This window comes from Eumetopias jubatus, unplaced genomic scaffold (assembly GCF_037043125.1).
Source record: "Eumetopias jubatus isolate StellerSeaLion01/CBP00866 unplaced genomic scaffold, mEumJub1_p1.0 scaffold_4, whole genome shotgun sequence".
Lineage (NCBI taxonomy): Eukaryota > Metazoa > Chordata > Mammalia > Carnivora > Otariidae > Eumetopias > Eumetopias jubatus.
In genome coordinates, this window is record NW_028274810.1 from 26,498,846 (window position 1) to 26,510,460 (window position 11,615).

Sequence of the window (11,615 nt, forward strand, 5' to 3'; positions counted from 1 at the left end):
TTGCTGACTTTTCCTTTGGCTTTGGGCTCTAATATGGCTTGGTACAGCATTATTAATTCTGTCTTTATTAACCATTTGATACTTTATCGTGACTTTTTGCATTAGACTTTTAAAAATGCTGTACTGGAATAAGTTTATTTTGACTGTTGGCACCCTCTGCCTTTAAATTTCCACTGAGACAAGTGCCTCATTCATCTCACTCACCTCACCCTGTGCCAGTCCTGTTGACAAGTACAGATAATGGCTTCACACCCTAAACTTGCTATACAAGTTATTTGCAAACTTCATTAGCTAACCACAAACAAATGTCCATTCATCTAGCTAACCAGACAAATCCTTCTTTCCCTACTTAATCAGAGAAAATTATTTATGTTGCACAACACGTGTATCTATGAAAGCGGTATTTGATGTTATGACAGTTGATGCAACTTGTCTGCCTGAATAACACTGTATATTATACAGATCTAAAGTAGAGAGCCAGCCTAATTTCAAGGTTCCATCCCTTGATTTACTGTCCTCTGTAGGACTTCAGTAGTTCCATCCTTTCCTTGCTAATTATCAGTGTTGGGTAGTCATCTACTGTTCTGCTGATAAGGCCACAGCAGAGACACAAATGCACATGAAAAAAGTATGATGCTTCTGGGCAACTGCAATACCTAATCTCATAGTATTCTGGGTCCAGTAAGTACAGAGGGATTCTGGTGTATTAAGCATATATTATGGAGTGTTGTTGATGTAATGGTTCTGATGGGCAGAATAAAAGGTCTGTAAGTATCAAGAAAGGATAGACAAAATAGGAATAGAAAGAGAGCATTAATTTTTCTTTTCATAGCAAAATTTAGGTTTTTTTCTATTAAAAATACTTTAGTTTTGTATTTGACCCTAATCCATAATTCTCTTCACTTATTGCTTTGTGGCTAGGCAGCCATGATTGGAGTTAAGAAGGCCAACGGTACTTTTTAATAGGTATTAACTAAGATATCTGATTACTTTTCAAACAAGAATAATGATTGGCTGAGAGCTAAGACTACATAATAGGTCAATTCAGACAGGAAGAGGTTAAAGATCTGAAGGAAAAGACCTACCAAGGAAAAGAAGTTTCTGAGACTAGGAATAGAGTAAGAGGATGTGGCATCTAAGGATTGGATAACAATACAGGGCATCTCACGGAGGCACAGTGGAGAAACATGTCTGAGGGCACTGAAGGTCAAAAATCTCACTGTTCTCTCCAGGGGTGGGTTTGCTAGTCCTAGGTCAAAATAAAATGGTAAGAAACGAGATCCAACCTCATCATCCCTACTAGGCTGGTTTCTTTTTTGTTACCAACTCACATTTAGCAGCTCACCCAGTCTCACACTGAAGTGAAATTAAAAAAAAAAGATAAATAGTTGCTGTCTTATGAAGGAGCTATAAATGACAATGTCCTGAAACCCTCTGCCATCTGAAATAACTTCTCTTTCCTACTGCCGGCCTCCATTTGAGCCATTTTCCATCCCAGACAACCTCTTTGCCAAAACACTCATTACTTTCGAGGGTAATGGTGATCCTCACTCATGTCATTCCAGTTCCTGTTAGCATAGCCTCTGCTCACTGGAACTCCCTGGCACACTGCTTTCTAAAGTGTGTTCTACTGAACTCTGTTATACAGTTTGATGGTCACATAGGTTTTGAAAAAGATGAAGTTTTTTTATTACTATAGAATGAGAAACCTTTCCATTGCAAACCTGCAAGGATAGGGTACCAGTGGTGGTGCTGGGGGAGAAAGTGGTGGTGGTAAGTGGGATCTATACAATGTCTGCCAAAAATACTTGGCCATGGACTCTTCCTTCATGAATCATTTTGATAAAGGTAAGGGTAAGGTGGATGAGGTTGTAAGATACCATAGTGTTCCTTAAGCATCGGTTTGGGAAATGTGTTCTATCTGTCCTATTTCATCAATTTTAAGCAAGGCTAAAGGTTCAGAGGTTGGAGGAGGAACTCCCAAATTAAAAACCCCAAAACCACTTAAACTCCCAAATAAAAATTCCTAAATCCATTCCCATCCCCAGAGTCATTTATAAGTATAATACAAATTGTCCTCCCACATTTGATCCATATGAAAATATTCTTTTCTCTCTCTTTTTTTAAGATTTTATTTGAGAGAGAATGAGAGAACGAACACACAAGCAGGGGGAGTGGGAGAGGGAGAAGCAGGCTCCCCACTGAGCAGGGAGCCCCATGTGGGGCTCGATCCCAGGACCCTGGGATCATGACCTGAGCTGAAGGCAGACGCTTAATGACTGAGCCACCCAGGCGCCCCACATGTGAAAATATTCTGTTGCTGAGCTGTATCGGTTTTCTTTTGCTGTGTAACAAATTACCGCAAACTCAAAATGACACGCATGTATTATCTTACAGAGTCTGTAGGTCACATATCCAGACGTGATTTAGTTGTGTTCTTTGCTTCAGGGTCTTAACCAGTCTGCACTCCAGATGTCAGCTGGGGCTGTGTTGTCACCTGAGGCCCGGCATTTTCTTCCAAGTTCACATGGCAGAATCAAGTTCACATGGTTGCTGGCAGAATCAAGTTCACATGGTTGCTGGCAGAATCAAGTTCACATGGTTGCTGGCAGAATCAAGTTCACATGGTTGCTGGCAGAATGTATTTCTTTGCAGCTGTACAACTCATGGAGGCTTGCTTCTTCAAAGCAGGAGAGTCTCCGAAGTCAGGGAGACTCAGTCCCTCTCTTAAGGGCTTTCACCTGATTAAGTCGGGATCACACAGGATAATCTTCTTTTTGATTAACTCTCAATCAACTCATTTGGGACCTTAACTAATTGGAAAAATCCTTTCACCTTTGCTATATATTTTTGGCTAGAAGCAATCCCAGGTTCTGCCTATACTTAAGGGGAGGAGATTAGTCAAACATGTGTCTCATTGGGGCCACCTCAGGGTATGTCTGCCTCATCGGCCCAAAGCCAGTTTTTCTTTTTAGTGCAATTCTTGTTTCTTGAAAAAAAGTTTTTACTGTTTATTTTACCTATGAATTTACCTATGAATACCTATCAGTCATGGTAGCTTTCTAAAACCGTATCCACCAGTGAAACAAAGCCTTTTATCAACTCCTATTAATGCTTGTTTGAGAGACTATACTACAACTTGGATTATTCAAAGACTGCAAATTTAAAATATATTCCTGTACTTGAGTGTCAATTTTGAAAGAGTAGTCATGGAGGAGAATATCACAGTAAAATATATAAGTATGATGAATTTTGTTGGTTTTAAATATTTCTGTTGACTTTCGATGGAAGATTAAAAAAACACATTGTGACCCCTAGCTTCAGGTTTCTTTTCGTTCTGGTGGCACATGTGAATTGGGACAATCAGACTGAGTTACATACCATTAATGCAGATATTTAAACACAGAAAAAGCCCTTAAAATTCCTTGAGTAAATGACCACTGTACTCAAATTTTTTACTTTACTAATAACTGTCATGATGGTTGTTACTTTCATAGAGAGGTTTACATCGGGGAGAGGCCTAAATAAATTCTTAGTGACTATTTCTTCATGGTTTTAGTTGTAAAATAGTTAAAAAATAACTACTTTTTATTTCCAGTTCAAAAACTAGAATTATTGAAATACTTTTCCCAAAAGAGACCAATTATGTAACTCTATAGAGTTGTTTTGTGGCTAATTCACGGTAACAATTAGTCAAAGTTATGCATGCCTATTGTATAGGTGGGTATGCACCGATTTAAGGGTAGAGGTGGGGTGCGGGGGAAGCAAATTTCTTTTTAAGACTTTTTATTTTTTTGACAGAGACACAGTGAGAGAGGACAAGCAGGGCGAGTGGGAGAGGGAGAAGCAGGCTTCCCGTGGAGCAGGGAGCCCGATGCGGGGCTCGATCCCAGGACCCCGGGACCATGAGCAGGGAGCCAAAGGCAGAAGCTTAATGACTGAGCCACCCAGGCGCCCCGCAAATTTCTTTTTACTACAATGGAATCTTGTTTTGTAAGCAAGAAGGTTTGTTCAGTTTAAATGGTTGTTAATGGTGTCTTCACACAGGAAAAGTCTTGAGAAAAGAAACACGGTCCTAGGACTGGAAGCATGTCTGAATTGTCAGATTTTCTGTTTTTTTAAGAAGGCTTAGTTCCCTGATTCTAAGAAAATTCTCCTCTTTCTGAAAAAAGAATTCAGTTCTGGAATGCAGTTCTTTTGAATTACAAAAAGGGTTGCCATTGAAATATATGTGGTGGTAGGCCTCACTGTACCAAAAAAAGACAATTAGATTATTGTCACTAGATTGTGAGACACACTAGACAAAAATGTTTGGAGCTAAAAAAAGAAATACTAGAAAATCAACATGGTAGGAAAACATGAGAACAAAAGAAATGAACAGCCCAAGCTGTTGGGGATAGCTTTTGTCAAAATAGTGGGCACTCTTGTTTAAAGATAATATAGTGAGATTTGAACACTAGTGACTACATCTACCTCACTATATTAACTGACCTTTAAATATGATTGTCCCTTTCATTTGACCAAAGGACATTTACCTCATAAAAGAAGCTATTCATTCATTCTAGGAAGCCAATATAGGAAAATATGCTAAATTGACATTTAGCATTATCTCAAAACACCTTTATGATAACTTATGTTATTATTTCCATATGATTTGAATTTGAGATTTTAAAATGTGTTTTAAATCCATTTAAAATAATAGCTGGATATCCAGATGGCTATTAGGGTTATCTGGTAATGATATTAGGGTTTTTCTTAACAGCTAAGTAATTGCTTCTTTTCCATGCTAAAGGCAAGTTGAACTCTAAACCCTCTTCAAGATTTACACCTGTAGTATATGAGGTAATGGGACAGCCGACTGACATTGTATGTACCACAGCATTGTTTTATAATGAGGAGAAATGCTTTTCTACATTGTCTTGATAATTTGGGAAGTAGTGGGAGCAAAGGAACTGGGAGTTATCAAGGTTGCAGACACTGGCTGACCCATGATCCAGAGCTGTGGGTCTGCCAGCCAGGGTTTTCTTTAAGACATCTTTTTACTGCATGTATACACATCTGGCCTCCCCATTTAGTTGCCCCCATTGCTTCCCAGAATCTTACAAGGCATATGGAACACATTAGGCAAAACCATTTCAGCAAGCTCAGTGCTTTGGATATCTGCCTTAATTTGACATAAATAAAAAGACTTTGGACACCTAATGGCTATAATTACGTCAAAAAGAACACAGGCAATTTCATTTTCTAGTCTCATGGAAGTTGAAAAGTATAGGCCTTGTTATAAAGCAGAATTCAGTTGGAGGTATATTCCTGAATCCTTTATCCCTTGCAGGAATATTTTTCTACATGACTTTAGAATACTTGACACTAGTGACTGAATGTGGCCCCACCCCAAACACTCTCAGAAATAGGAAGTAAACAAATGGATACATTTAGGATTAAAAGTATATGAAAAAAGCTAAGATATCCAGTCCCTAGAATCTAAATGGATTTGTGTATACCAATCACTGCTCTATTTTAGTGCTAAGTGTGAAATCTGAGCTAACAAGTATAGCCAAGGAGGCCTAGTGAGCACTTTGAGTGCACTTTGTTAACCTAACAAAGCCTGGCAGGACATTATGTATATAACTGTGCTACAGGAACTCCTGTTTCTCCTTATGAAAAGAATGCCTAATTTTAAACACCTAATGAGCTTGGTGGGGTGAACCAAGCTTCTAAAGATTTCCATAGATTTAGAGATATTGAGAGCCAAGTTGTGAGCTGATTTGTATCAGTGGGAAGCTTTTGCTTTTGGCTTGTCTAAAGGATGGAAGAGAAGTGTATAATGGCTTTTGCCTAGAGGCAATTCTCAGGCTAGCTTTTCACTTAAGTAATGGTCTTCTCTTTGCCCCCAGGGTTTCCTACAGAACTATATATGGAGGTCTTCTTAAAGGGAAGATTATTTTTAGATACACAACTGCTTGAAAAGAGATACTTCAGTCAAATCTGTTTATTTGGAGACAGACACCTAGAAATTTGCACAATTTCATTCCCATCCCCTCATCTCCACCTGTGTTTTTTGTTGTTGTTTTAACTGAATTCAGTCAAACTAGTTGAATTTCAGGACACAGCTTTCTTTCATAAATGTTAAACATACTTAGTTGTTTTTAGTTTTCATCATAACATATCCAATTTATGATACGTAAGTTATTTCTTCCTACCCTTTGTTATGAATTATTTTTGTGAGTTATTTAATATCCAATTGGAAAAATTGGAACCATGGAGTTTCCATGAAAAGTAACCATTGTGTCTCTGTGGGTATTGATATTAAATTTAGTAATATTAACAGCATAATAACAACAGGCACAATCAGAATTACTGATTCTGTGGGATTAAGCCATTTTGGTGGTATTAAATACCTGTCATTTTATTTCTATCACTTTGCAGTGGGTGGTTGATTGGGATTGGTGGGTAGATTAGTCTTTTTATGGAAATGTTTATATGCGTTCAAGGAGCATACCCTAAATGGCTGCATCCTACACTCATTAGCGGTTATATGGTCCATGGTGCCTACTCTTTAAGGGGGGGATGTTCAGAGGGGAGGCACCCAGGATTCGAATGTACTTCAGATAGCTTTTGGTTCAAAAATATGGATTGATCACATGAGTTTTTCCTCTCCAATCTATCTCGTCCCCCTCAAATCCCCATATGAGAAGGAAATTCTCAGAGGAGACATGGCAAAAAAAAAAAAAAAATTCTGGGAGAAGAAAAAAAGCAGCTGAAGGATTGGTAACAGAAGAGAGAATTGGCCCAGAGAGGGTTCCCCAAAGGAACTCGAGACTCTGAAATACTAGGTGTGAAGGGAAGTAAACCAGAAAGCAGAGATGTTAATTAAAGTCTGTCTACAGAGCATTTGAACTCCATCAGCAGCACCATGTCCATGCATTGCATGGAATGCCTGGTAGATAGTTGTTTTCCCCAGGCAGATGATTGGAAATTTCTTCTCAAAAGAAATTAAATGAGCTATCTGATGAGAATAAGGGTGTCTGAGGTGAACATTGGAACACCAGAAAAAGCCATAGCATTTGCAGGTCCAAGTGTTACAGTGGGCCCAGACAGTCATCAAATTCTGCCCATAAATATAATGCTCATAAGCAGTGTTTTTAAACTTAATTGTTCAGAATGAGGTTCACGGATAATCATTTTAGGAAAGCCGGTCACAGAGAAAGTCATAAGAGAAAGTCACAAAGAGAAAATAATCATCCACCCCTCCCAAAATGCCCCTTAAAAAAAGTAATAAAACCTCCACAAAATAATACTCTTAATTAGAACTCAAAGAGGGGCGCCTGGGTGGCTCAGTTGGTTAAGCGACTGCCTTTGGCTCGGGTCATGATCCTGGAGTCCCGGGATCGAGTCCCACATTGTGCTCCCTGCTCGGCGGGGAGTCTGCTTCTCCCTCTGACCCTCTTTCTTCTCGTGCTCTCTATCTCTCATTCTCTCTCTCTCAAATAAATAAAATCTTAAAAAAAAAAAATAGAACTCAAAGAAATTTGAAAAGTAATTGCAAACCAAACAAACAAAAAAAGAGGTATGAGACATTAGGCAAAGAAACGATCAGAGAATGAGAGATTTCTTGGAGAATAAAAATACGACATTGATATACCAAATTCAACAGGAGTGTTAGGATTTAAAAACATGTCAGTGCCCTGGGACATAGAATGAGAAAGGGAAGCATAAAATATAGGTCAGAGGCACAGAAGATCAATCTGTTTAATGATCTGATTAATAAAAGTTACCAAAAGAGAGAATGGAGTAATTGGTGAACAAAAAATTATCAAAGGAATAATGCAAGGGATTTTCCTTGAGCAGAAGCATTCATGTCTTCAGAGTAAAAGGATATATTGAGTATTTTGCACAATTAATGTAGAAAGACCTAATCCCAAGCCCATCATTTTAAAACTTTATAAACAGTGAGGAGGAGAAGATCCTAAAAGCTGCCAGAGAGAACCATGAGATCATCTGTAAAGAAATATTATCAGGGCACCTGGGTGGCTCAGTCGTTAGGCGTCTGCCTTCGGCTCAGATCATAGTGCCAGGGTCCTGGGATCAAGTCCCACATCGGGCTCCCTGCTCCGTGGAGAGCCTGCTTCTCCCTCTCCTGCTCCCCCTGCTTGTGTTCCCTCTCTCGCTGTGTCTCTGTCAAATAAATAAATAAAATCTTTAAAAAAAAAATCAAACTGGTAATAGGCTTCTGATAAGCAAAATTCAGGAAAATGGAGCTAAACAAGAGTTCCTTTGCTTCACTTCTCCCCACCCTAGAATTGCACATATCCAATCAAACTATCAATTAAGTGTGAGAGAACAATAAACATCTTTTCACACATGCAGGGACACAGAAATTTTGATGCCTCACATTCTTGGGAAATTACTGAGGATGGAGAGTGTAGGAAGGTTAATGCCATTATTTTAAAAGCTGAGAATGAAGAGCTACTGCTATGGGATAAGGAAAGGAGGTTTAAAAACTGTTTGAAATTACAAAGATAACCAATGGAGAAGAATGTTTTAAATATTTTGCATGATTGAGGAGAAAGAAAGTGGGAAGTGGTATAAATGCATTCAATTCTCATCCATCACAGCCCAAAGTGTAAGAGACAATGTTTAAAGTAGTTAAGTAAAAAATGTCAGTATGAGTATTCTGTTGAGAGGGGTAGGGGAGAGGTATAAAACCAGGAGGACAAAACCAGAAATGGTCATATATGGAGTCCCTGGAAAGCAATACTGGGGGTGAGGAGGGGGTGAGGCAAGGGAAATGTATTTTTCCATTATTATTTGCCTCTGTTTGTGTTTTAAACACTATGATGGTATTAATTTAATGAACATTAAAACAAACTTTATTTTAAAGATTTTATTTTATTTATCTGACAGAGAGAGAACACGCGAGAGAGGGAACACAAGCAGGGGGAGCGGGAGAGGGAGAAGCAGGCTCCCCCCCTCCCCCAGCAGGGAACCCAGATGTCAGGCTTGATCCCAAGACCCCGGGGTCATGACCTGAGCTGAAGGCAGACACTTAAACGACTGAGCCACCCATATTCCCCAAAACCAACTTGATTTTAAAGAAGCTCTCTGTAAGGAGAGAATGATGTGATGGAAAACATACAAGTGGGCCACTCAGGATCATAATGTTTGAGTGAATCTGCTGCTGACTTTGGCCATATTATTTAACAATATGAAGCCAATTCCTCAACTGGAAAAGATCTGGAACTTTTTCCTTCTCTCTGATTTTCTGTGATTTCTATGAATGTTCTTCTTCCTTTGGGAAGCTACAGAGCACATGAGCATGACTTGGAAACACATGCACATACACATACGCACACGAATTGAAAATGCAGCCCTTTGTTAATTGCAAAGAAAGATATGCTCATTTTTTGATGCTCCCTTTATAGCTGCGGTAAGTATACGAGGACAAAATTTTTGGCAAAAATACGTTGTTTGAATAAAACCACCCAAGGTCTTTCATTATTTTTTACTTTGCAGAAACGGTATTCTTCATTATTTGGAGGTGAAAATATGAACCCAGGAGTTCAGGGTATCTAAGGCTAAAACTTTGATAAGTATATTTGCTTATTTTTTAAAAGGAAAAATGTCTTTGGTTTTGTACTATCATCCACATAATATTCTGCATTTGGCCTCAAAGGAAGAGAAAAGCCTATTTTATCAGAGATCATAGCCCAGAAAGGCAATACCTACCAAACACAATTAAGAATTGAATTAAGGATTATATCATATAAGAGGATCAAAATTTCATGTATATCTAAGTATTCCCAATTCCTTGCTGGCTTCTGTTTTTAAATGCTTGTTTTTCTGTTAGCCCAGTAAGTTGGAGATAAGCATTTTTTCTTGTGTAATATTTTCTTTGGGAAAGAGGCTTTCTTTCAAATGGCTCTGTAGTTGAGACCCTTTTTACATCCAACAATAGATATCACACCACAGTGCAGACTCTTTACCTGTGTCTTGGATATTTAAAATTGCACACAAAGGCTTTCTTACCTTTCACACTCCACATCAACCGGGAAAATGAATGCAGTGTATTGGTGCTCGATCCAAGCAACCAGTTATGGGTAAGCAGTATGATGCAACAATGTCCCCTGAAAAGAAGGAAACCATTTGAAATAATCAAACAAAATGTGTAATTTAATTAGTGCCAAAAAATACTGAGGTGGTGCTCATTGTCAGCAGATTCCCTTTTATATGGCCTTGCAATCCAAAAGCTAATTACAGAACACGTGTCCTGTTAATTTTGAAGAATATTTGTTGTTATGTCTACCATCTTAATGGCTTGAATGAACTCCATAATGCTGAGACCATGAGCCACCTTTTTTTTTTTTAAGATTTTATTTATTTGACAGAGAGAGACGCAGTGAGAGAGGGAACACAAGTAGGTGAGTGGGAGAGGGAGAAGCAGGCTTCCCGCGGAGCAGGGAGCCCGATGCGGGGCTTGATCCCAGGACCCTGGGATCATGACTTGAGCTGAAGGCAGATACTTAATGACTGAGCCACCCAGGTGCCCCATGACCACGAGCCACCTTCAGAGACGTATCACAAGTAAAATACTTAAGAGGAACAAGATTTTGGTAATTACTTTTGAGAGCTAAATTTAGAAACTGTCAGAAGAAAAGCAGATGAATCTCTCCTATAGGTTTTTAGAACCACTAGTGTCTTCATTATCAGTACTAGGCAATGATCATATTTGAGACATTTGATTAGTAAATGAGACATTTTGAATTTATAAGGATATTACAGAACTTTCCACATTCCAAATGGCTGTATTTGCGATATTTATTATTTGACTGCTAGTTTAATGGCACCTTATAGGTAGTATAATACATCATATGGGTAGAAGTACCTTGAACATTTAAATGTTTTGTAAATGAATAATCACTATTATTATACGATTGCAGTGTTAAGAATTGTGTTCACATGGACAAATGAAATATTCATAAATATGACCCAGTGATAGGTGTCATTTAAAAAAGTAATGATAAGCCTGGTGGCAAATTTTCCATTCCCCAAATTAAAACCAAAGGTGGTGATTTAAGAATGCCTTCAGTTTATTTGAACTGAGTTATTGTTTGAAAAGGCAATGTGGGTTTTTCACACAAAGACATGCTAAGATAGTCCTTTCATTAATTTTTGCTGCTACTTTGGAAAGAGCTTGTCACTCTTGGAGTATTGTCTGTTATACCACTCACATTAAGCATTGGCTATGGCAGGAAGAATTAATGAGAAACCCTACAAACCTCATATCCAAAGAAGTAGCCCTTTTAAGTTGTCAGAAGTTGGCAAATACTGCCTGGCAGTATTTTTGAGTGCCCAAATAGAATACCTGCTTTATGGCTTTGCCTCATTGTCCATTCTCTTTGCTTATCTCTTTTCAGCAAAATAGCAATGTTATTAAGGGTGACGTAATAATGGAAAATCACATTAGCCCTTAAAACTGTTCTTTTTTTTTTTATGGGAATATAAACAATGGCAGTATGATCAAATGATGGTCTCATCTTCCTCCCCATTCTACTGGGAATACTCAGTATAATATCAGGTGGGCTGGGTGGCAACAGCATGTCAAGGCTCATGGCTGG